This window comes from Sparus aurata, chromosome 4 (assembly GCF_900880675.1).
Source record: "Sparus aurata chromosome 4, fSpaAur1.1, whole genome shotgun sequence".
NCBI classification, from domain to species: domain Eukaryota; kingdom Metazoa; phylum Chordata; class Actinopteri; order Spariformes; family Sparidae; genus Sparus; species Sparus aurata.
Genome location: NC_044190.1, coordinates 31,946,978 through 31,973,173, shown reverse-complemented (window position 1 = coordinate 31,973,173; position 26,196 = coordinate 31,946,978). Strand labels below are relative to the sequence as shown.

Genomic DNA, 26,196 nt, shown 5'->3' with positions numbered 1-26,196 from the left:
TTCAGAAGCAAAGGTAGGTTTACTGTAGGTATGGTAGTAAACTGAGCACGCTTTAACGTGTGAGAAGCACCTCTTGTTCTTGTGCTGATGTTTTTGTAAACGCTTTAAAAAAATTGAAAAAAAAGACGCCACCCCTCTAATTACAGTCCTGTACACAGCCAACAGCTTGCTGACCACATTTATTGCTACTCATCTCTGCCGGCCTTTTAAGTGTTTCGGTATATTAATCTGAGTCTTCTCAGCTGCACAGACACGCTCCCGTGTATACAGAGTTATTCAAGGATGAATCAGTTTCCAGCAAAGCCGACCTTTCCTTTGAATAAACTCAGCTGCAAACACTTTTTTTCTTTTTCTTTTTTATCAGCGCTGTCGTCATCATTTCCATGATAACGCAGTGTAAACACCACACGGGAGACGCTCTCTCTGCCTACTCATCGGGCAGAAATGGAAGTGATCTAAAGCACACAGTCTTAGTCACACACGAGCGAGCCGACTCGGTTCACAGTGAGGTCATCGTCATGCAGCAGGTTGAGCGGAGCCGCGGTGGCCCGGGAGGTTAAAACAGTCCACATGTGACTCCGGAGCTGCTGGGAAATGAAGGGTGAGGAACTGAGGGGACGTCGCACGGCCTTTTTTTTTTTTCCTTGAGTGCTTCAGCTGCGACCTGCTCCCTCTCAGCACTCACAGTTCACACAGGCGGCAGCAGAGTTCAATCTGTCTTTTTAAAAAGGAAAAGTTCACCTAAGAATAAAATCTCAGGCATTATCTACTCACCACCCCGCAGATGGGGAGTCAAGTGAAGGTTTTTCCCAGCCAACAAACCATTTCTGGAGCGTCGCAGCGTTCTACTGAACAACTAAAGTAGCCGGGGACTTAAAAAAAAAAAAAAAAACAACCCCAGGATTAAATGGCTCCATACAGCTTCACCCAGCGTAATCCAAGTCTCCGGGAAGCCCTGAGATGTCAAATTAGTTTGAAACCACGTTGTTTAAACCATTTTTTAAGCTGAAATCTTAACAAGCTCTCAAGTTGCAAGTGTTAGCGGGCACCCAGTCCGACGTGGGAGCACAAGCTTGGCCCCACGTTGAAGCTGTAAGTTACATCTTTTGAATTCATTCTGGGATCTTCTGGGATTCCGGAGATTTGGGTTACACTGGATGAGCTGTCCGGAGCCAATATAAGTAACTTTTCAGTCGCTTCAACATTAATGAAGCCAGGCTGACTGAATGATTTTTAAAGAAAACATCTTAATCACTGAAGAGTAATTTTCACTATTTCAGCCGGCGAGGAAATGTTGATGAATACTTGTCGGTTGCCATTGTGACCGAGGCCCGGCCCCGTGAGGCAGAGACGTATCCACCAATCACATCTCTTATCATTTTTCCTTTACTTCTACTCCTTCTGACGTGTTGAGAAAAACATAACAGGTTTCAGCGATATATGCCTGAAAGAATAAAAATATTTACACCTTAGAATATACAAATGTTTTTAATTGGCTTTCACTGTCACACGAGTCAACTGTGACACACGTGCGGACGAAAATGGGAAGGTGCGTACTCGGTCGTGCTGCGACTTGAAAAGGAAAGCTACGTGTGAGAAATAAAGCCTGTAAGCATAATTATCCACCTGGTTGGTGGCGGGGTCAGGTGACAGACTGCATACCTCCTGAGTGACGGTAGCTACGCGGCTGTTGTCTGCCTGCGTGTCTTCGCCTGTGCACGTTCGTGTGCATGTGTATGAGTTGAAGGGGGGGGGAGAAGGAGAAAGAGGGAGCGAGCTTGGCAAATGGTTCAGGCAGGCAGGTGATGCATCTCTGTCGGCAACGGCGCCGACGCAGGTGTCGAGTTTCACGCAGAGAGAGAGAGAGAGAAGGAGGCAAACAGTCGACCAGCACTGCCACAAATCCAACGCCAAGCTCGCCGCTGATGCCTCGTTCCGCGTCGAGTCACAGGAAAGGTTGCTGTTTTTTTATTTTGGTGTTAAAAAGGGGGAGCAAAAGTTATTTGTTTTTAGCCGATCGTATCCTCCCCTCCTGCCCCCGAAAAGATTTTTCCTCCAAGGTTGAAAGTATGGGGTCAGTTCAGATCAGTAAGTGGGATCAGTTCAGCCCCTCAACCCGAGAAGTGAATCAAATTTGACGTCTGAAACCGAACCACAATCGCTCCCGTCCATCCTTTGGCACAAGCCAAATATCAACTGTGAAGGGTGCTTGAAAACGAGCGGATTCAGCCTTTAACGTTACTCAGACTGCCGTATCGCCAATCGCGGATGTGTTGGAAATGCGGATACAGGTTGCCATGGAGACGGAGGTTGGTTGAGGCCTGACTAATATCTGATCTGTTTTCCAAGGCGAGGAAATGAGAAAACACCACAGTTCCACTGATATTTGCTGTCTCGATACGAGTGTGGATTGAAGCCACTGCTGGTCGGTGTGTTGTGTTTAGATGCGTTAGTCCTTGCAAGAACACAAAAAGGAGTTGCAGCTATATTCAGACTATAATGGGACTCTTAGACATTAAATTGTAGACTGAAAAAAGTGTTTGTTTATATTTGAAAGCGGAGAGAAGCAGCTTCGATGGCCCGCGGAGCACAAGCAAGTTAGGAAAACTGAAACCCTTGAGGGTGATAACACTCTCGCTAATTTTCATACAGGGATTTTCCCTAATAACTGTTATTAACAACATCGCCCAAATCCATTTTCCTTCGTGCAAACTGGCTGCCACCATGACGAAGGAACAAACCCCCCCCCCCCCCCCACTATGCAAATACGTCGCAATCGCATTACAATACGAGGAGCTCTGTGAGTTGAACTAAAAATACACACAGGTCTCACCGTCTACTTATTGACACATACTTTCCAAGCGCAAACCTGCAATCAGCCCCGCGAGGTTAATCATCCGCACACAATCCTCTCCCGTCCCAACAGCACGCCTACATCAAAAACACACAAGCCATGAGGAAAGAGACCACCGACACAAAATGACAATCAAAAGAGCCAAGTTGTGCCAACCTGCGGAAAGGATTCGCAACAAACTACCCTCGCTTTCCGCCCGAGGCCAATGTGACTCTTACTGCGTTCAAAGCTCTGCTCTCTGACCTTTGTCTTTTTCTTTCTCCCAAACACAAGAAACACACGGCGCTGAAACCAACAGCGTCCCGCGTCGAGTCAGCTTCACCTCGAAGCTCCTGGAGCTGCAAGATGCTGACATGCAGTGTTTCTACAAAAGCATCTAGAAGTCGCATTTGAGCAAAAGTAAAGAAACAGTGCTTAAATAACACTTACGATAAATAATAAGTGTACATATTTTTTGGGAGCAGAATATGGAAATCTAGTTCCATGATGCCACATTTGTGAGCTGAGGCAGTCGTGGCCGCAGCTCAACAATCTGCTCCCACGACATCTGCACCTCTGTTTAAGCAACATATGAATGCAGGACTTTGTTTCTGTTTGTCTACAGTGTGGTTCTGGCACTTTAACTCAAGATACTTCCTCTGACGCTGCTTCGGTTCATGCGCCTATCAAAGAGCCGACAGTCCTCCGACATGACAGGCATGTACTTTAGTTTTTTTAGATCTTTTGTGACGGATCAGAAAAGGCAGAGCAAGAAATGTAATGGTAATGTATGGTAAGGTCGTCTCTGGTCATCTGCACCCATGTCACATAGGCACCCCTAAGCCCGGAGATTGCCTCATAAAGAGATGGGGAAATCAAAAAACACTGGACTGCACCGGACACCCACATAATCTCTGTGCTTTGGTGTGCTTTAAGCAAGTTATTGAGGGGGTTGTGTTTCTTATGGGTCTTTGTCTGACAGCTAGAATTATCCCTGGCCTTTAACTACGGCACAAAGACTTAGTCTGATCCGTTTCCTCTATAATAACTCCACTGCCTTCTGCAGCATGAAGAGATTGAAGTCATTTGCATACTGTGTGATTCATATTTGCTATAAAATCTATTTTAGCTGAGTATCAGATGGAGGGGATCATTTTAGTGCAATTTTAGGCATGAGACAAATGCCATTTGTGAGTCAGTGCTGCTATATTTAAGTTTTCACACTGCTGCAGTTGTGATGACCGTGAAATATGACAACGTGACTGAAAGGAAAAGATTGTGGTTTGATTGATATTGTGACGATGTTGGTCATCACTAAGACACACATACAGGATGGCCCAAATCTGATCCGACCTTTCATTTCACCTGCTGCACTGCAAAGAACAAAAAAGGGAATCGGGGCCAGAATTCACCCTCTTTCAATCAATCTGAAAAAAAAAATTTCCAACTGGTCCCATGATGGCCACCTGGATCTGAATGTCAAGGAGGCCAGTAGGGTTCTGGACACTGTGGCCAGTTCTATTTGGCGACGCAGTCGTCTGGCACCGGCCTCCCAATGGGCGCGACCACTGCCTGGAAAAACAGGTCATTCACTGCGACCCGTGCCAGCCAGCTGCCGTGGCAATGTGCTCGGCAGGCACGATCCCCGACTACCAGTCAAATGTGTGTCAGTGGGAGGAATGCGGTGATAGCATGGAGGAGACGCTGTAAGATGTGGTCGGTAGCCAGCCATGAGCAGAGTTCTCGTAAAGATTAACAGACAGCAAGTCGGCAAATGAATGATTTTTCACATTGCAGCCACGAGGCTCATTTCTCCTGGCAGATCCAGCAGGACCGAGAGTAAATCATTGGTTTGCCAGATGAAACATTATTAAATAAGTTTCCTTGTGTGAGTGTTTTTTATAATTAAATGACATAAGGCCTGCAAATTTAAACTGACACCTCACCCAAAATCTGTCTGGTTGAACAGTACCTGCATATACAGTGGACATTAACATTTCACTAATAATGAGAACAGTCCAATCAGAATTTAAAAAAAGCCGCGTGTAGCAGCCTTAATTGGGAGAGACTGATCCGATCCAGTTCAGTCTGAATTAATATTCAAACAGAGCAAGATGGATTATTTAAACCTTTGATAATCTATATTTAAATTAAAAAAAACTTTTGTGTTCCCACAAAAGGTCCATCGTGAACACTGTTTTAACAGCAAGCTAAATAATAAATAAAATAATTCAATTTTCGCACAAAAGTTTGAAAAATGACTTTAATCTTCCACCTCTGTCACATTTCCAGCAGGTTAGACATTTTACAGCAATCAGAAAGACTTCACACATGTCAAATAAAACAACATATATCCTGATCAAATGTTATGGAGCACGTTAACATACACGCGTTTTAGTATCCATGGAACATTTGGAGCGTCCAATCAGAATGATTTCAATTGGATTAAAGAAATAATGTTCATATGACCGCTGCCAACTTCCTGTAAGCTTGAAAGGCAGCTGTACAAGATAGTTCCTCTCATAACCGAGGCTGGAGTCATCTTGGATTCAGGCCACAACTGATGAAACATGGGTTCTCCTCCATCATTCCACCTCTGAAACAGCTGTTTAACACCATCGTGTGCCGACAACAGTGCCAATTAGCACCATCAAACCCAGGAATCGTGAGTCGACCCCTCAAGCTCTTTAGGGATATCCGTCGAAAAAATACATTCATTAGGAAATGTAAAAAAAGTGTCCAGCACAGGTCCATCTGCTCCTCTGAGAGTGACATCACCTCCTTGTTTACCAAATAGAGCAAAGCTGCAACACTTGACGACCAAACCACATCCTCTAAAAGTCCATAAACAGTCAGCGGGGACAGCTGAGTAACAGACCCAGCCGTCGTCGGTTCTGATAAATGGACCTTGCGCTGACTGCAGGTGACCGCGCTGCTAAATGATGGCGCTGCGTTGACTCAACAGTTCCACAGCATCTGGACACGATCAGCCGCAACCGCCGCCTTTACAGTCACCGCGGTGAATCAGGTCTGTGTCAGCCATGACTGTAGGATACATGATACGTATCTATGTGTTGGGATGTTTGGTGCTTGGAAAATGTACATATCTAGGATTAGATGGTCCAGGCCACAGCTCAACACACCACAGACATAGGTATCTACAGTCTGGTTTGTATGCGGGCTAGACGTTTTAGTTTAGATAACACAAAATATTCATGAATGTGCAATGATGCGTCACACGGATCGCTATCGTCTTACGGCCTCTGAGAATTTCTGCAGTCGATCCCAAGTGGAGTCCGCTGGCCGAGGGCCAGGAGAATGCACACTCTCGACGTTTAGCCATCTTCAGCGCAGACATTTCTCTCTTTGGAACAAACATGGCCAAGCTGTTTAGCTGCACTTAAAAAAAAGGTCTATACAATAATTGATTGAATGAGTTGGCAAGAAAGTGCCTGACGGTACACAACCGCCCGGAGGAGAACATCTGATCAGAGCATCCGCTCATGGCCATGTGGAAAAAAGCTGGGATGTTTTTAAATGTAATAAAAACCTACATATATAGTAATTAAGCTCGGTAATTAAAATTAATTGGGGAAACAAAAACGCGCCAGTTCCAATTAAATGTTTTATTCCTCCAGGCTGAGGGGAATTCATCTAAACTTGTGCCTGCAACAGTGCGAAAAAGAAGAAATATGACTGTCGATAAATAACAGAAAGAGGTTTGCTGCTGCCCGCTTAACAGCACAGCTCTCAGCCATTTATAGATATCAGACAACGCAAAATGAGGTGCGACAGCATGTGCGACTGTGATTAAATTCCGCTCGGTCAGACAGCTTTCTTTTCCGTCTACTGACTCTAAAATCTAAACTAAAGCAGAGAGTTAAATAATGAGCCCTGATAGTAGACTATGGATCATCCACTGACGAGCAAAAGCAATAGGAGACAGTAAAAGGTGGCAGACAACTTTAGAGGATTTTCAAATGACCTAGGGTGACTGACAGTATCAAATATGGAAAAAGCGCCAAGAATGCTTTGAAAGCGAAGTATGATGGTTATGTAGCAGATCTAGACACCAGAAACTGTCCTGTGCTGTAAATATTGTAGCCAACATTAGTTCCAGTGTTCAGTTCCACAACTGTTTGATAAGCTCAGTCGTGACAGATCACAGAGAGAGCAGGCAGCTTATGTTGGCCGAGGCTTGGAGGACAATCGCTGGGGAAAGTCACAACAGATACAGGAGGCAGAGCCACGTATGTACACGAATGGCATCCTTTTTAAAACGTACTGACAAAAAGTCTAGATTTCACTGGTCTGGTTGGGGAAGGTTTCATGCAAGTGCTGCCAGAATTACACGCTCGTCCTTACTCTTAAAAGTTCTGTAAAACCACAGTTCGTTTGGTTTCCAACACTCTGCGGGACGCCGATTTGTTTTCTGCCTTTCGCCTGGCGGACCACCTGCAGCGGCCCTTAAGGCTGACGAAGTCAAAGGGAGAGCGAGCCCATCAGGGGCCAGAAACACGATTAGACCTGTGGTTCTTACCGTGCTGTAGCTCTGAACTCGCTCGCACATGCGATTAAAGTCGAGATCTGGCTGCTTATTGGAGCATGGCAGGAGACAAATCAACATTAGGAGCTCATTAATCTTTGGAAAACTCAAATGCACAGCAACCGTAACCTCATTTGCGGAGTGCAGCCTGGTTACAGCGAGAGGCTGGGCACCAGATGCTGTCAGTTACTGTAATTGCCCTCCGAAAGACGCTCATTGAGTCAGCTCGGAGATGTGCATTATTGTATGCTGTCATGGAGAGCTGCAGATGTGCCGGCACACACACACACACGTTTAGTATATTAAAAATTCTATCGACTTTCATTAATTATATAGGAGCAATCAGCTGCTTCAATCGATGCAGAGCACCTGGTGGGCGGCTTTAAAGCAGGTATGTGTGTCTTACGCACACACACTCGACCTCGCTGGGTAAACGCAAACCGAGAGGAAACGGACGATTTAGTTTCAACAGCCCCCAGAACCGATAAGATGAGTTATTGTTCAAAATTAATTATACAGGGGAAGTGCGCATGAGGTAGGTCCAACACCTTGCTGTCAGTGTTTTGTGCGATTGTGTAAGTGAGGAGAGTGAATCATAGAGATAAAAAAAGGAAACAGGCAGATTCGTCAAGCTGCAAGTGCGAGAAAAATACAGAGAAACTGCGGCGGCTGCTGCAATTAAGGGCGGCAGAGGAAAAAGTAAAGACCCCGCAGGACAAAAACGATTATAAAAAGAAAGCTTCTGGGCTTTATCTCTCACACAGTCTGCTTCCATATGGTGACCTGGAAGCTGGAAACTGCTCCTTATCCTGACACGTCTTAGCAAAACAAACATTTAGTGCGCCACGGAGCGGTCGCATGTAATTGTACACCATCGCTGACATTGATGCAAGGTAGCACGCCTCCAGTACACTATTACAGTTTGTTACCAGCCATGCTGAAAGCTACCATTACAACTTCCTGGATTATGAAGCAGATCTAGATGCTAAATAAATACGGTGACAGTATCAAACCCTCCAGGGCTGAAGTATACACAGACTGTATTCAAAAATGTCAGGTCAATGTCAGGACTTCTGTAAGGTTGTGATGTCACAACTATACAGCCACGCCCCCAGCTGGCTCATAGTTTCAATCACACTGGCACATCTGCTGCTAAAACATGGTAGTTGTTGCCTGCTCAGTCCTGTGAAAGCTGACCAATCAGAGCAGACTGGGCTTTTTGTGAGGCCTTAAAGAGACAGGGGCTAAAACTGAGCGTTCAGACAGAGGGGTGAATTGAGGCACCGCAGTACGAGAAACATGGGAACCTTAATGCAACCCAGAGTAGGTGATGCAACGTCACCATGAGAACAGGCGCTGGCAAATGAGACAATTTCATTGGCTCCAAGTCTGCGTCAACACAACGCTTTTACCTCCACATCATAACATTCAGAGTGCAACGTCTTTGTAATTATTCAAATGTGTGATTTCACATTTTTAATCCCATTTAATGAAAAGCCAGATCACACATTTACGGTTGCCTCTCTCTCGCGTAGTGTAAGCCATCTGTATAAATGCATACAGTACATGTGGCAGCATCCAAACTGCCTGACGTTGTTTTCCAGTCTGTCTAACTTCAGTCCAGACTGATTATTAAACAGCCCTTCTCTCACTATGCCTCCATTATTAGTTCCTTACCTTATTGCTGAGGGGAAACGCAGCCTTGAACGTCCGCTGATCTTCACAGCTGAAAAGACAAATTTTGAACACGTATGAGACAAACGAACAAATTATGTAGAGGATTGCACATAAAGACAGCCACAGTCTCGCCTCGAAATTCAAACGGATCCCACAGAGGAGCGATCCAGAGACAGCTGCAGGCACAAAAACGCTCAGCAATATATCCTTAGATATTTTGTAATTGGCTAACGCCATTTGAGGCAGCCCATGAGGACGAGATACAATCAAAGCAACACAAAAATGAAAATATGCTTAATTAAAAAAAAAGATAACAACCATGCTGTCAACAATAAGGAGACAATTACAGCTGGTTAAATGGATGAATGCACCGACGCAAATAGGGTTATAAATATCATAAAACGAATGCATTGTTAGATGAATAATTCAACGAATAAAATGTGCATGTACACTAAAAATGGAGCTCGTTACAGGTGGTTGAATTCAAATCAGGTGACCTGCTCAGTGGTGGCCAAAACAAATTAGTAGTAATCACTAACGCTCAGGGCAGTTTTTGGTTGTTGTTTTTTTTGTGCCGGCTACATTTAGCTCGATCAATCTCACAACCTTTTGCTCATTGCGACCCATCACACTCCAGGTATGGCAGCATTCAAAAAAGAAAAAACAACACCCCGCTGTGCTTCAACACACTGACATCTGCCCTCAACCACACAGTGTTGTATCAGCCACAGAACAAACAAACAGCCGTCAGCACTTTTGTTCACGGATATCTAACAGACAGTGTTAATCGGGGAGTGGTAAGCGGAAGACGGGTCACTTCATGTCAGTCCTGGATGTTTTGTGTCACACCTTCAAAGTGCCTCTATTGCTGGTTGACTGAGAGCATGACAAATGGAAAACAACTTGTTGTTCTTCGGGTCCCTCCGCAACACCAGCCCTCCTCGGCCATGACGTTGGGGAACAAAGCGCTTGCAAACCCGGAACAAAACTTTTCCAGACGCGTCGGGTGCGTGGTAGCAGCTGCAGCAAGATCGCTGCTCCGCTTTTAGACGTCCCTATTTGGACCTTACAGCTGAATCGGTTCAGCGCTGTGGGTCCTGAAAAAGTAAATATCTCAAGGGGAAGTCCTGGAAACTGTCAAGCGAAAATACATCACACCGGCAGAGATGGGTTGAAATCTTGTAATCATCACCCTCGGCATGTTATCGTTACGGAGAATAGTTTAAAACGGCTTTCTGTTGGATTCCGACCAGTGCCCCGTCTCCGTCAGCTGTGGCTCGTTTTACTAACAAGCAGTTAGCAGGTTGTCAAGGTGTCAGCTACATGTTTATGTAGAGGGGGACCCACCACTCTGTTGGCCCTTTTTTAAGAGTACTAAGACACCACTACTTTTTTTGAACACCCAAGCAGTAGAGCGGTGTCCCTTTCTCGCTAAAACCCTCCGTGGCCGACTGTAAAGAGAACATGGACCTCTGTCGTCATGCTCAGGGTTGGGAGCTCTTACGGTTGTGCTCCAGGTTGAACGTCGAATCAACGTAGAGAATCTGACCAACGTATCATTTAACTGCTTCCTGACTGATTAGCAATAACGTATTAGCTCCCGTTAAACGGCTAAGGTTCGCATCCAACCACTTCCTAGCCAACGTTACCATTTAACGGTGTTATGTGATTCTATCGAAAAGGCGCAAATTGATTCTAAAATACGAGTGCTCATCATGGACACATCTATTTAGCCCTACAAGTGAATGGACCTGGGTTTAATGAAACAGAAATGTTAGCTAGGAAGTGGGTCAATGCTAATGTCAGCTAATGTCACTCTGTCATGTTTACAGTCGCATTTCAGATACTTGTTGTATATTTGCCCTGAATGTGCGGGCGGCGGGGTGGTCATTACAGCCAACAATCCGTGGTCACCACATCATCTTTTCACCTCTTCTTCCAGCTTGTTAAGACGTTGTCAATGTGTGGTAAGGCTTTTTTCATAACGGCCTCTTGCTCTCTTTTCAAATGATGATTTTAATCGCCCAGCCGGTAGCAGGATCATAAAAAGGCCGTCTTCTAAATCTCATTCTAGCGCCCCATCTTCTGCAGAACGTCCGCTCCCGTCTAGTGTGCGGTCAAAAATGGCAGATATAACACAACAGTGACGACTTGTTGGGCACATGTGCTGTTTTACTGCAGTTTCGAAAGTTTTCCAAATGTTCCGGACTGGCAGCACAACTAGAATGTGTCACAATAGGCAGTGCGGGTTATTGCACCTGTCCAGGCTGCACAGTAGAATGCCCACAGCTAGAGTTAATGACACGGGCTGCAGCCGCTCCACTGACAGGCTGGAGACTGATGGGGGACAAGCGAGAGACACTCAAGGTGGATCATTGGAGGGAGAAGCGACACACTGCAGGATCTCACCGTCGCACAGGTCCTCTCTCCCCTCGGGGGGTTTTAGCGCACGCACACACACACACACACACACACACACACACACACACACACACACACACACACACACACACACACTGCAGTCACACCAGCTCTCACAAAAGCACACTCAACAGGACTGTGCTAGAGGCAGGAATGCATCAGCCATGCATACCTATACACAGGTGAAGTGATTTGTTTTTCCCCACACAGCACAGGTGTTATAGGATTACGTTTGTTTTCAGAGGAAAACAGGACTGCAGCATCTTAATCCATTATTTAATCCATCCAAGGGTAAAGAATTTCAAACAATGTAATGCTAGACGGTCAAATTCAAACAGCTGCATTCTGACGAATGCAAACATTGGCCGGAGCCGCTAACCGTCTGTCCGGCTTCCGATTACCTGCTTACTCATCAGACCCCCCCCTCCTCCTCCTCCTCCTCCTCCTCAGAGCTCGTCAGCTAGCAGCAACAACCTGTCCCTTGAGCGTCATTGACCTGCTGACATTGGCAGGGAGCAGGACGAGGGTTTTGGGTTTCTCACTGGGAGGTAACTGATTCACACAGTGACTCGCTTTACAGATTCCACTGAGGAGGTCAAAAACAAAAGTAATGGGTTCCATTAGTGTGTGTGTGTGTATATACGGTGAGGTACAACAAGAGAAGGTAAAAGGGTTGAGAGGAGGGACACTCATCGCAGTCATGCAGGATTTCGGACACGGGTCCCAAAAAACACAACCTGCTTGGAGGCAAAACAGATATCGTCTCTTTGATTCCATGCATTCTTCTTCCTTGTCAAAAGCGGACGCCTACATTACCCACAATGCAACTCTGTTTGTTATGCTAGCGGTGGCACCTGTAACCCCAAACTGCTAGCGAGAGATGCGTGCCGTTTTTCCGTTACGTAAGCCGGCCCGGTTCTACTCAGCTTGACTCGGCGCGGCTGGGAATTTGCATTTCCACCGCAACCCCGGCTACCCGCTTGGCTACAGTACCATCAAGGATTCACTGCTGACAAAGAGGCTCCGCTAATTATTTTAGCGAAATTCGGGCAGCATTACAGGAAACGTTGTGCTTTCACCAGCAGCCACCAAGCACGACTCCTGAACCGGCTGAAAGTGAACACGACGAAATGGTAAAACACAGCAGATGTTTGAAAGGACAAACGGGACGAGAAAAACTGCAGAGATTTAGTTAGAAGCTCAGAAGTACTGAGCGCTGAACACATACACTTTTAAAGAAAGTCTTTCTCTCGGGTTTCCTGCACGTACACGAGTTCAGTATCGATTTGAGGGGGGGAACGGGTGCTTGTGTCAGGGGCCACCGCGGCCCACTTGAGGCGGGGCGGCTGGACTCGGTGCAGTATAACTGATGATTGAAAAGCAAATCAGTTTGACCAAGTGCGGCCAAAAGTGCAAGTGGAACCCTGTCACAGATTTTTTTTTCTTCCTCCATTTTCAGACTTGTAGTCACTGGAGAAACTTATCAACTCCCTGTCAACAGACTTTGATGTGTAAAATCGTCGCGGTTCCCCTTTAAGGGCGACACGAGATGACATTTCATGGAATCATTTTGCTCAAACTGGCGCCGTAGCAAAATGTATGACCCAGCGTCGCATTGAAATTTAAATGATACCGTTACGCATCAACCGTCACTTAAACTCTTTTCTACAGTGTTTATGCTCTCCGGTAATAAGTGGTTGAGGTGCCACGCAACGGGGCCTCATCACATTGAGCCCGCATCAAAACATCAGAGGGGGGAACTTTCTCGCAGATCAAACGGCGTCGACTGCGGCGAGGAGTCTGTGGAAAGAGGAGCCGAGAATAATGTGACAATGGAGATATGCAAAGCCTTCTGCCTCCAGGAAAAATAAAAACGTAAGCACCAGAATTAAACAAAACATCCTTGAGGAGAGAGAAACCTTATCTCACACAACATTAGAGGCATTTGCATTCCTCGTATTCTCTTCGCCGAGCCCTGGGGTGGGGGGGGGATCGCTCGGAGCAAAAACTCAACATGCTGAGTTTTTAAAGGAAACACCATCAAGGGGGGTTTCACATTTTACACATCAGTTTTTACTTTGCGCTTGGACATCCAAGTGAGCTCTGAGTGTTATTTTGTAAGATTAATTCCCATCCGCTCTCATGACAAGGCAAAAAAAAAAAAAAAAAAAAAAATGACAGGAAATAATGCTCGGTGTAGAATTGAATGAGTGGAGGAAAACTTTCCGGGGTTTCCAGAGGTGGAGCGCGGGGGCAATCTTAGAAAGCACAATGTGCCACTGGAGACTTCATTGTTCCGTCCGTCCTGCGGTTTCATTAATCACGCGCTGCAGAGGAGGACCACAGCGGGCGACAGGTCAGACAATACGGTGCCTGGGAAACACCTCGCTCCAGCCCCGAAAAATGCTTTAATAAAGCCGCCCGCTACGACTTCTCAACATCTCGCACCGTCCGCACAGCTGGAGGACACGCAGGTCAAGGTAGCAACTGGTGTTATTTACCAAAGGTGTGTGTGTGTGTGTGTGTGTTTGGATTTGTGCGTGCAGGATTAAAATAAAAGCATCCTAGCGCATTAAATAGCCACCAATCTAAAACAAATCTGACTTGACTTTGAAAAGCTCTTTAGCACCTAAACCTGCCTTATACTAAAAGGGAAAAAAAAAAAAGACAAACTAATCCTTTAACTGATTCCCTATGTTTCTATGACTTGCGCCCTGGAACACGGCAGCACATCATCGAGCTTCCCGCCCTGAATCTGGTCTATTGCAACAGAGGAGGAAATCCCGTATCTTATAAACCTTGCACCAAGATCTTTGAATACATTCCCTTCTCAAGTGCAGTGAAAGCTTATTATACATGTAGTCGAACATTCCTTCACTGAGTACACATTAGTCAGACGTTCTACTGGGAGATAACCGCGCCTGTAGCTACATCCTTGCAGCATTAAACCTAAGCATCATAGACAGTCTGTGAAAAAAGAAGCCCTAAAAAAAGTGGACTTTTCTGCTCCGTGGACAGAAACCGCAGCAAAGATCAGAGAAACGGGGTGAAATTTGAGGACTAAAAAGAGGAAATCTAGGATGAAGATGATGATGAGGCTTTCTGTAGCGAAGGGATTAAAAGTCCTGAATCACTGCAAACATCCCAGGCTGACTTGCAGCCCACTAGCTAATTGTCTGGGGGTCTTCTGCCAGTCTCATGGATAAGTAGCAGAACCCGCCATGCAATTAGCTAAATGGGTCCATGGGATCTGGGCTTAATAAATGCAGGTGGGAGAGGGTGGGGGAGTAATGAGTCCCCCATTTCTCTCCCACCCTCTCATTGGGAGCCACCCGTCCAGAACTGCATTCATCATATAGAAGCGTATTAGCCTGTAGAAAAATTCAAGTTACAGAAAAGAAGAGACAGAAATAGACAGAACAATGCTAATTAATGTGCATAATACTTGGTAATAATTCAAAATATACAGAGTTTTAATATCGGCAAGCAAACCCTCGGACCTGAAGCAGCTAATGTAACGTCTGAGTGCAAATATCAGCTAGAATTAAACGTTCTAGACGTTAATGACATTCGTTTTCAGCAGAACCCAGCAGCGCGCCGCCTCCTAATAACAATAATGTTTCCATCTTTATAAACTCAAACCATCTGCTCTCGCTGTGTCTGTTTGTGTGTGTATGAGTTAGCAACATACTCTCGGCAGCGATACCGACTGTGGGGAACTGAGTTCTGCAGCGATGAGCTCACCCCGAATGCCGAACCAGGAGGTTCTACCCCGAAAGTCTTTAACATGCCGGTCATGCGCTGACCTGGAAGCGGGATATCGATGACGTTTTTTTCTGTTATGAGCGTAGATCAATACCTAATGGCTGCAATGGAAAAAGAAATGGGATGATGTTTTTTTCATCTACCCATGCGGATATTTTAGACTTTTTTTTTTTTATATATATATATTTTGTTTTGAGCTCAAACTGTCAGATCTCTCCAACTCACACACATACAATAGAGAACAATTAAATTAAGTTTGAGCTGCTCAAAACACTGAAGATCGACATTTGTGATGCTCAATAAAGAGCTCCGGGGAGGACATATCTTTGTAGGCCAACACAGAGGTCAGCATCGCCCTGGTTCCCCCCCCACCAACAAAAGTTTATTGGATTTTTCCCAATTGAATTTCAGAAAACAAGCTCGGTGGCGAACACAAGTTTATGGCCCCTAACACATTTTGTCAGCGAGGAGGTTTCTGTGTTGGGCATGGCGACAACCTCTGTAGTCTCAAGAAGCCACTTGTTAGCACACAACTTTTTTAGGACACTCAAAAGGCTTGAAATTCAGGGTGGGGTGCTGTACTGTTGGGTTCCTGACAAGTTATATGCCGTAGAAGAAAACGTGACATTCTCCTAAACGAACCTCACGTCAGGCATCTGACAAAAACCCAACTGGATTCTTCACAGATCTCCCCATATACATTTTTATTTTGGAACCATTTTCTCCAAGTGAAATAGTTCCAATGTCTGTGGATATTAAACAGCTACAATCTGGCTACACTTCAAGTTCCCAGTAGACTATCTCAAATTAATTTTCCATATAACCTAGAACGAAACAGTGTCACGCAGAGAATTTTAATTTGAAGGGGAGCAGGAGCCGCTGTGCAAAGTGATTAAAAAAAAAATTGTGTTCATTCTAGACGGCGTAATTGAAAAATGAAATAATGTGTGGAAAAGGAAACTTAAAAAAAAAAGGGGCTGGTGGCTCAGCTGGCAGAAGGCTGGGGTCTCACCACACAGGCCCAGGGTTCAAGTCCGACCTGTGGCCCCTCATTCCTCTCTCTAAGCTGTCCTGTGTAATAAAGCCATAAATGGGAACGAAAACATCTAAATAAATAAATAAATCTAAAGACAACTGAGGGATGTGTGCAAAAATCCCACCTAAACAAACAACTGCATTAGGGCTGCAACTTTTCATTACTTTTGGTAATTTTCTTAAATCAACTTATCATCTGATTATTTACATAATCAAATAAATAACTTCCCAAAGTTAAGCTGATGTCATCAAACAGCTTGTTTTGTCTGACCAACGGTCCGCAGCAAATCATTAATGAGGTTATTTAGACATAAAACAAAGGAAAATCCTCACATCTGAGGAGCTGGAAATGGGGTTGTTTGGCATTTCTGCCTGAGAAAAAAAATAAAAATGAATCAAGAAGCTTTGTGGTGCTCATTATTTTTCTGTTGAATAACTAATCAATTAACTCCTATCACTCAATGTCCCCTTTATGCCTGCAGAAGCCGAACACATCAGTTAAAACTCACACAGAGCAACAACAGTTCAACTGACTAACTACAGTAAATACTCCCTGAGCCTCATGTATACTTCTTTGGAGTCTGGATTCTCTTTCATTAGTCCTTTTTCCCCTATTTGGGGGGTAGCTGGGGACATCTGGAGAACAGCTGTTGCTTTGCATCACATGTGAGCACACACACACACACACACACACACACACACACTGACACACACACACACACAGTTGTTACATAGCCTCCCCATCAGAGGTTAAGGGGTCAGGAGACCCACCATTTAATCTGGTAGGGGAACAGACAATCTCTGGAAATGAAACACCACACAGCCACATTTACACACAAAAATAGGCAAGGATGCACACACACACACACACACACACACACACACACACACGCACTCAGAGAGACAGACATTCACAGACACACAGAACCCCTCTCGTCTCTCTTCTATACAAGGCAACTATTCCACCCTCTCAGGGGAGGGAACAGATTCTCAATGATTAGTCCTGCCCTACCAGAGAAGAAGATGGGGGGGGGGGGGGGGGGGACGAAGCTCCTAATTCAATTACACAGACCCTTGTCCCTTCTCGGGCCGACTCCCAGTCCCATGAATGGAATTAGACCCCTCCAGCCAAGTTGGAGGTGGGAGTGGAGAGGCAACAATGTGTTTACATTTGTGGTTTACACTTGGTCTCGTTTTTTTTTAGCCTGTGCAAGCGGGCCCCTGTGTGTGTGTGTGTGTGTGTGTGTGCGTGCGTGCGTGCGCGCATGCCAATGCTCCTTGGCTGAGCACTGTAAACTAATGTGAGACAAGACGAAGTGAGAGTTTCGCTGGCTCTCCGACAGGCACATAAAAGGTGAAAGCCGCCATTTTTCAAGGTTTGCTGGAAGAGCTTGCAGTCAAGTGCCATTAGAGCAGAACATCAGTGCTGGGTATAAGTGTGAAAGATATTTTTCAGGGCGACCGTTTTTTCATACCAAGACCAGGAGCAGGCATAAACCCTGAGCTCCAAAATTCAGAAGTATATGAGGAAACAGGGGCTGGGGCTGCAGGATTCAGTGCAGAAAAAGGCAACACAAAACTGGAAATAAAGAGGATTATCCGAGCTGTTCCCTTTAGCCTTAAAACAAATTCCCATACCATTTCAAGGGATTGCTTTATGAAGTCTACATTCTGTACTAATAGTCCTAAAAAATTTGCATTCACACTGTTGCTCTCCTCTGCAGCAGTAAACAAAATGACGGCAGACTAACACCCGAGAACAGCAAAAAGCACATCCCTGGCTGACAGCTGACAAAGACCCTACAAGAAGTGTCACAGTCGCGGAGGAAGATGAGATCTGCTCATCATGAAACAATCCATTAAGCGTCGAAGGAGTTTATAATGTTCGCGCGCACGCCTTTTTTCATGAAGCATTAGCCAGATTTTGAGGCGGCCGACTATTTTAGTCGTCATTATGGCCATTATTACCCCGAAACCAGATGATTTTCATGTTCTGCATTATCACCCATTTCCATCTCGTTACTCATTCACCAGCACTCATCCTTGAGAGGAAGCGCATCCCTGGAGAGTTCCCCTTAAAATGTTCGAGCCTGAAAGGCAGGTCACGTCAGGAGCGTCCTTTGTCTTCCGGCGTCGCAAGAGCCCGAACGAGGCAGACTTCACAGGAGAGCTGTCGAGGTAAAAGGGATTAATCTGTAACTGTCAGAGACGATAGCCACCGCTATGTAGCCCCCCGAGCGAAAAAAAGAAAATACACCGGCTGTCTCGTAAAAGAATCAAATATCAGGGAGATCCTGGTTCAAGGTTTCCAGGAAAAGCCTATGCAAGGTTCCTACACCTCTTCTGCGGTCAAATTCAAACACCTCAAATTGCAGTTTTCAAGCATTTCCTGACAGAGTTCGCCATACATTTCAAGCAGTTTCGAGAGCGTTATCCAAAATCCGAGCACTTTTCAAAACTTGGAAGACGCCGAGACATTTGCATTAAATTCCAAATGCGCTTCCAAGAATCTCCAGCACCCTTTGCGAACGAATGCCGAAATTTGGGACCCCGTCCAGCGAGGGGCTCGCGCCAATCGTGGAGATACCGACAGGCATGGCAAGAGCAGCTTGACCCAAATCTTGCGTGCACGGTCCACAGTATGCATGTATGACAGATACACCGCTCAAATTACACCGCCTGGTCACTTTTGGATGAACCCCGGCACCACCTGGAGCTGAGACCATAACAAGGATATGTAATCAAACCACATTGTAACTAGGAGCCGGCCTCAACGATCCAATCAGGACCGTATTAATGTGCATAGCTGAAAGGGTGCAATGGAGCCAACCATTGTTGGCTGAGTTTAAAGCCACTGTATACTGTGGTCCATACGTGGCAATAACGTTCACAGTGGAGCACAACAGAGCCACTAATCTCTGGATATACCTCATTACTGCTGATGAAATGGCACCCCAGCGAATGAGAATGCTGCAGGAGTCACTTCACAGTAAGACAATCAGTAACCGACTCTACTATTCTGTTCCATGATGCGTTGCCTCTCGCGCTGGCCGCTCCACATATGGGCCCACTGACGTCCTCCCTCTTAAAATTCATCCTCACAAAAACGACGCGCAGGCAGCCACAGAAGTGGGTACATCATTTACAAGTTACCATAAATCATCAAAGCCCGGTTTAAAAAAAAAAAAACTCACTCTGGCAGCCCCGCAGATTAGGACGGGCCGGCCCCTCTTCATGAGCTGCCGGCCCTAATCTTCTTCTGCATCTCAGCCGTAAAGATACGGGAGCCCTCTAATCCGCTCATTGGCTGGACAGCTGCCTGCAGACGTTTTGACTGTCTGCTACTGTGGCTTCGGCCGCTTTTAGACTCCTCCAAAAAAAACAAAAAAAACAAATTCAAGTCAATAACTATATGGATTGACATGCATTTTAATTAGGATAAGCACCTCTCTACTGCTCCTTAACTTTCCCATTAGCAGCTCCCGCGGTTAAGGTTTTGTTTTTTTTCTGAACGGACGAGCGGCGTTTCGAGGTGCGACACTCCCACGAGGCGCCTTCTGGAAAGTCCACTGTAATTCCGGGGGCAAGTTGACGCGATAACAATTCCAGACAGGTGAGCCGATCGGGAAAGGCGAGAAGAACCAATTAAAAAAAAAGCAGGCTGGTGGCTGGGACAGAGGCTCGGGGACACTAAAGAAGAAGAAACACATGACACAGGGAGGTAAACAGGGGCCGCGGCTGCCTATCGAGGGCGAACAATCCAGCTAGCCCAAGACCGTTTTTTTTTTTTCGCCACTGTCTGCAAAGTGAAAGCCTGGACCCCCCCCCAACCCTTGCTTGTCAGTTCTATTGTTAGCTGCAGGCAGGAGCCGCTCCCAATTCACCTCATAGGCATTAAATACTCTGCATTGTTTGGGGAGTCAGATGGCGATGGCAGACACGTACACACACACACACACACACACACACGTTGCTTTTAAAATGATCCCAGCCTGAGGAGTGGCTGGAGATAAGTTGAAATGTGCCACGGTTGCAGCTAATTTAAATGGTAAATGACTCGACTTTGCATCTAAAGAAACAATCTGAGGGGAGCTGCAGGAGCACGCTGTGGAGGCAGCATCTGTTCAAGACATCCTGCATGTCAAAAATGTGAAGCGGTAACACATTTTAACATTAATCCTCGACAGGCTCTTCAATATTTACCCGTCAAACTATTATTTTTCTGCAGAAGAATACGTATATTCCCCACCTTGCTCCTGCCTGACCCCCTGCTTCTCAGCTTATAGCCTCGAACATGGACGCAATCATTCTGGTATCAAATCCTCAAGCAAATGTTGTCTTCGTATCGTGCATCCAAAACGTGCTTTCTATTTGTGGAAAATCCCTCCTGAAACCAGGTCTTGGTCGGACAGTTTAATCGCTCATGGGCTGAACTCCGTGTCAGAACTACTTTATCTGATTAGTCTAATAATCTAATGCACCGACGTGCAAGTGAGATAAACAGATGGCACAAAATGTAGGTTACAGGACTCACAGACTTTACAGTGTGACCGGAAGTAGAACATGTATTAAAATCCTCTGAGGCTTGATTGTCATCTTATTGCAGGCAACGCAGCACATAAAAACTATCTCAGGGCCTCATTATTTCTCATGTTTCCATGCAGCCGAGTGAGAGTGAGGCTAAGCGCCAGCTAAATGAAGGTCAGGAGAGCCATTTCCAGTCGTCACAAATCACGCCTGAGGATTTTTCAGATACCCAGACAAACGCATTGAAAAAATGTCAAAATGTCACACCGCCAGCGCGAATACTCTGTCCATCAATACACCGCCCCGCATCCATCCACCAGATGTGCGCGGCCGCTGATTTACAGCCCGTGTCATTTCATCCCTGCGACTGGGTTGCAGCCGAGGTGTTGACATGCTCGCTGCCCGCGGGGGCCCGGAGGGGGGGAAACTGGCGGGGTGGTGAAACAGAGATAGGGGGTTGAGAGAAACTAAGAGAGGGATAGATTTGCGTGGCAGAAGGAGGGAGAAAAAAAAAAGCGAGTGAGATAAAGAGGGAGAGCGCGATGATGGACTGAGCTGAGTTTTGTGGTGGTGGTGGTGGTGGCTGCTACCATTTCCTGCTCGGTCAGCAGACTGTGGCTGATTCCAGGATGGCTTATCTTTCAGCAGGAATACCACGACCGCACCAAAGGCAGCGACAGGAGGGAGGAAGGAGGAGGCCGGCACTGTGGATTCAATGCGTGCTGCAGAATGCTGGGATTGCTACAGTGAAGACGGCAGCCCCTTTACTTCACTCGTACAGGGAGATGCAGCCTGAAAAATGACATCAGAGATTATTCTCAGAGCTATGTATACACTTTCCCATCATGATGCTTTTAAAAGGAGTACACGATTATATGATTTCTTTTTGAGACCTTGATTAGACTAGGCAACATACGTGCTCGCTGAATATAATGATAAAGTCGGCAAGAAACGAGCCCAATTTATACTGCACCCACCAAAACAATGAGCTGAAAGACCCTATAAAGACCCGTAGACATATAGGGAACTTCAACTGATGTTCGATTTTCACACTGAAGCTGTGAAGTTATTTGTCATGGATACAGAAATATTGATTATAGTTAAGCTTTAAAAAGGACAGAGGGTACCAATCTTTTCATTTAACTAAGACGGCGAGTGTTTTTAAAATGTTGTCCGTTTCCTTTAAAATCTCCATGTGCAGCTCTTTCATCAACACCTTCAAATAAAGACAGCATGCCAAGTGCCACCTCAGCATTCACTCCAATAAAAGAAAAAAAAAAAAAACAGAAAAAAATGTTTGTGTCTGCTTCTCGAAAGCAAAGCCTGCTGTGAAACGGGCCCGTAGGGTCCAAGAAACGTTGCGGAATGCGTGGCCGCCCGGAGTGCCCGGGGATGCCAGGCTGCTCAGGAGCGTTCACCTGCTCCCACAGCTGCGGAAAGTAACAGTCTTGGCAGCACCGTTAACAAAACTCCTGTCAGGCAACAAGCTGCACTTGACATCAGGGGAAAAACAGATCAAAAACAAAAAAAAATCTCATTTCCCATCTGCCACTTGTAACTGGCATTCGAATCCACCATCCTAGCAACGCGTGCTGCCAATTCAAAATCAGCACCGAGTCTCTGCGTGAACGTTCCCTTAAGAGCAGCCAGCAATAAATTTCCCACCTGGTGTTTGCCAACCAGCCTTGCAAACACGGATAATCTTGTAGCTCATTGAGAGGATGCTTGACTTTAACAGTGTAAGTAACAAACGAGGTACTCACTCCTCAAAAGGGAGAGACGTCATTCAATCATGTTGTCGAAGGGGGTAAACGGGTGGGTGGGGATGCCCCCCCCCCCCCCAAGTAATTTCCCCCGAGGGTGTGCTCTGCACCGGGGAGATAAGTAACCCGACTGAGGACAAGGCTGGCATTCTACCCCGAGTCCAAAAGACAAAACGCCCGAGTCCATTTAAAGAGAGGAATCTGACAATGCAGCATTTGTCTCGTTGCCAGCTGGAGAACAAGCTCCCCATAGACGAGCTGACATGAAACACTGCGCACCAACTTTAAGCCGAGAAGATTACTACAAACAATCTTATTTTAAATTGACAAAGCAGAAAATGGTGATATTGGATTATCTCAATTAAATTCAAACTGGGAACAGAAGTGATTGCGCAACCGTCTCCAGACAGCGGCCTCTGAAAAGAGAAGCATATAGTACTCATGAGGCAGCAAATCCCATGCTTTTCATTAATCCCGCACAAAGAAAAAACACCAACCAGTTGAAAGTACGGCCTCGTTCAACGGCACGCGGTTCGCGTAGAGTGCATTTTAATGAACGGCCTGATTCGGTAGCAAACTGTGCAGCCGTGCCGATTATACAAAGCTGACAAGCGAGTCGGAGCCGCGCAGCTGATGACTTAGCGCCGCCTCCACACCACCGGCTTTCCACACCCCAAACAACAACCGGGCACCCTATAAACTTAAGCCTTTTTAATGAGCTAATACAGTAATAATAATGTGTTTTCCCACAGACAGCTGGTCTCACTTCAGCTTTTAAAAAAAAAGTGGAGACCTCAGACACATTTAGCCCCGGAGTAGAAGAAGCCATTTGAATTCTAAAAACGGTCTCCTCACCAGTCGCCGCCGGACGCGTTTCAGCAAACTGTCTCCGTAGACGGCACTTCACATTTAATAAGGGGTTTGCAAATGCAGGCTGTAAAAACCCAACACGCGCAGGTAGCCCCCTCGAACAACTTAACAGCCATTTGACAGATGGCAGTCGGCAGTACACTCGAGCGACCATCTTAGCTGAGCCGAGTGGCTGCATCATCCCCATCAGCTCTAGTTCTTAAAAGGGGGCAATATGAAAGAATTCAAGTTGAAAACATTCAAATAATGAATGGAAAAAAATCAACAGAATGTGAATAAATAAGACTTTTGACATGCATACTGCATATTTCTGGAACTTTGACTGGGAGCAGCTGTAACGCATGCAATTTCCCCTCAGGGATCAATTAAGTATTTCTGATTCTGATTCCGATGTCTGTGTATTGTGTTGCAGAGATATCTAACAGAGTTATGATGCTAACCAGCTAGCCCGGGGGCCCATCCCGATCCAAAGCTCATGTGCTGGCGGTGTAAACCACAAGCACTCCCCTGATCCGAGAGCTTTATTGCACATTTAAAATCTAATTCATAAAGTGTCTTTTCCCCTCGTTTCTTTTATTAGTAAAATGATCTGCGGCTACAACCGAGACACACCTTCTACCACGCTGCTGTCCTGCTAGCGGAGGACCTGCAGCCTGCGGCAGGTGGGCGGCCTCTCTCCAATAACCTCCGCTGCTCATAACTCAGATGAAGTCACTGGGAGGCAGCTAATGTAACCACTGTATTCCTGGCTGCAATATCACACACGGCCCCCATAGCATGCCGCACAAATAAAAGTCTATTTTCAGCCACTTGATTACCGCCGAGCTTTCCACATGTAACATAAGCCAGCTGCCGCCCTCATAACGCCGCCTTCGAAAGAAAACAAAAAACAAAAGGAGCAATGTTTACAGCTCCGCATAGCAAGAGTACACTCTGTTTGAGTGGTGTTTCGTCTTCTTCTCGCTGTCCCCGTTTTTTCTAGTCGGAGAGAGGCCTGGCAGCGCTCCCATGCACTCTCCCTTAACTAATAAACAAAGAATGGTTTCCCTTATATAGCTCTATTCAAACACCACGAACCTCTACGAGCAGCATCGGAGGCTCGCAGGGGAGGTGGGAGGGCGCGAGCGAGTCTACTCCAGACGGAAAGGTTTTTTTTCGGCCAAGGGCGAGGAGCACTGGCAGTGAAATGATGTAACGGTCATACATTAACGGCCACTTAAAGGGGCTATTTCTGGTGCGGTCCGTCGGCAGAATTTTGCAATGTCATGTTGGATGTGTTGTAGGAGGGCCGCAGACATGTCCAGCACAAAATGCGTCGAGGAAAGGAACTAAAACCATCAGTTCATGGATGATAATTTTTAAATAATCTCAGAGGAGGGATGAGAGAAGAGGCCCGTCCTGCCGCTTTGAACATTTTCACGTGCTCGTGGGCGGACGTCACTATGACTGATCATGTCAACATGCACTTTGCACCCTGATTCACTGTACGCCAACAGAGAGGACTCGGTGTTAATCACTGGGGAAAATAAAACAAGAGAAACGTGAAGCATGAGAAAAGCTAAATAAATAAATCAATGATAAGAAACAAGCCGGCATTTGTCACACCTGTCGCTTCAGATGTGTCGAGCAAACACCGACACCCAGCTGAAGTCGTCTTATCAGAGAATAACATACTAAATACACTTGAATTTTTTTTTAAGGCGAACCATTTCCAAATATCGGGAAAAATAACGACCTGTCAAAAAGATGTTTTCGATCTCTGCAGCTAAAATCTGTTGAAGAGTGAGGGACGGCTGACCGGCAGCGCTTAGAAACTCGACTGGATAAACCTGTGTGCGTGCACTATGTGAAGCTGTGGCATAAGAATTTATACAGTTGTGCAGATGAAGATCAGTTGGGAGTGCTGAACAGCCTGTGAAAACAGTAAGCATAGCAATATCTCTTACTAAATAGCAAACTAGCAGGCCTGGCTAGCGCTGGGCAGCCATAATCGCTCCCGGAGCTTCTCTCCATTTTCTCTACAGTCCTGTTTAGATAAAGTTTTGTTTATCGCACGCCAACATTTTTAAGCAATTAAAAGTTGTTGCAGAGAGAAAACGAAGCTCATGGGACGTCACGTTAAGCTCAAACAGGTTATTCAAATGATGTATTTGTAACACCAACTCCTGTCCGATACCTGTCCGTAAACCACTGTTAGGTAATGGAGCCGTTTTCCCGCCAACACAGGGAGTTGTACTAAAATGAATGGTGCAATACAGATAATAGGCCACGACAACTTCCTCCGACATTTCATGCTGTAGATGCTCGGCCAAAAAAAAAAAAAAAAAACACACACACAAACTGGTTGGTGATTGACTGAAGGCTGAACTCATTCAGGATACATTGTGCCAAATGCCGAGCCCGCAGAAACAATGGGAGCCGCGGCCAAATCTGACTGCAAATGACATAAGTGCTCCCCTGGATTTCAACAATCTATTCATCGCGCTCGCATATCCACAACGTTTTTAGTCCATTCAGCAACACTGGGATCACTTCAGCCCTTCTGCCGGCAGGATGGCCCTTTTTTTACAGAGAGGGTGACTCCCTACCCAACATTTGTAGCAAAGAATTTATCCCCATGCGAAAAACCAAGAATAGATGCCCCGGGCTGCAGGAGGGCCGTGGAGGAGCAGAGGGGTGGGGGATACATTTCCAGAGCTCCCAGAATGTTCACTCACCCCGCCGCTCGACAAAAGCTTCGCTCCCGAGCCGCTTCCCTC

At 45.9% G+C, this 26,196-nt stretch overlaps 1 protein-coding gene across 4 annotated transcripts in view; it reads right to left on the bottom strand.

Annotated features, from left to right (window-relative positions):
• The window catches only part of tln2a (talin 2a), a 94,091-nt gene that overhangs the window by 59,805 nt on the left and 8,090 nt on the right, over positions 1–26,196 (bottom strand). For 2 of the 4 annotated variants that reach the window (XM_030414361.1, XM_030414363.1), the window contains exon 2: positions 9,057–9,105. The exons of 1 other annotated variant lie outside the window; for it this stretch is intronic. The gene's annotated coding sequence lies outside the window, so the exon portion shown is untranslated. Of the gene's footprint in view, positions 1–9,056; positions 9,106–21,394; positions 21,597–26,196 lie in introns of those variants that run through there. One more of the 4 variants, XM_030414362.1, reaches the window with a different exon arrangement.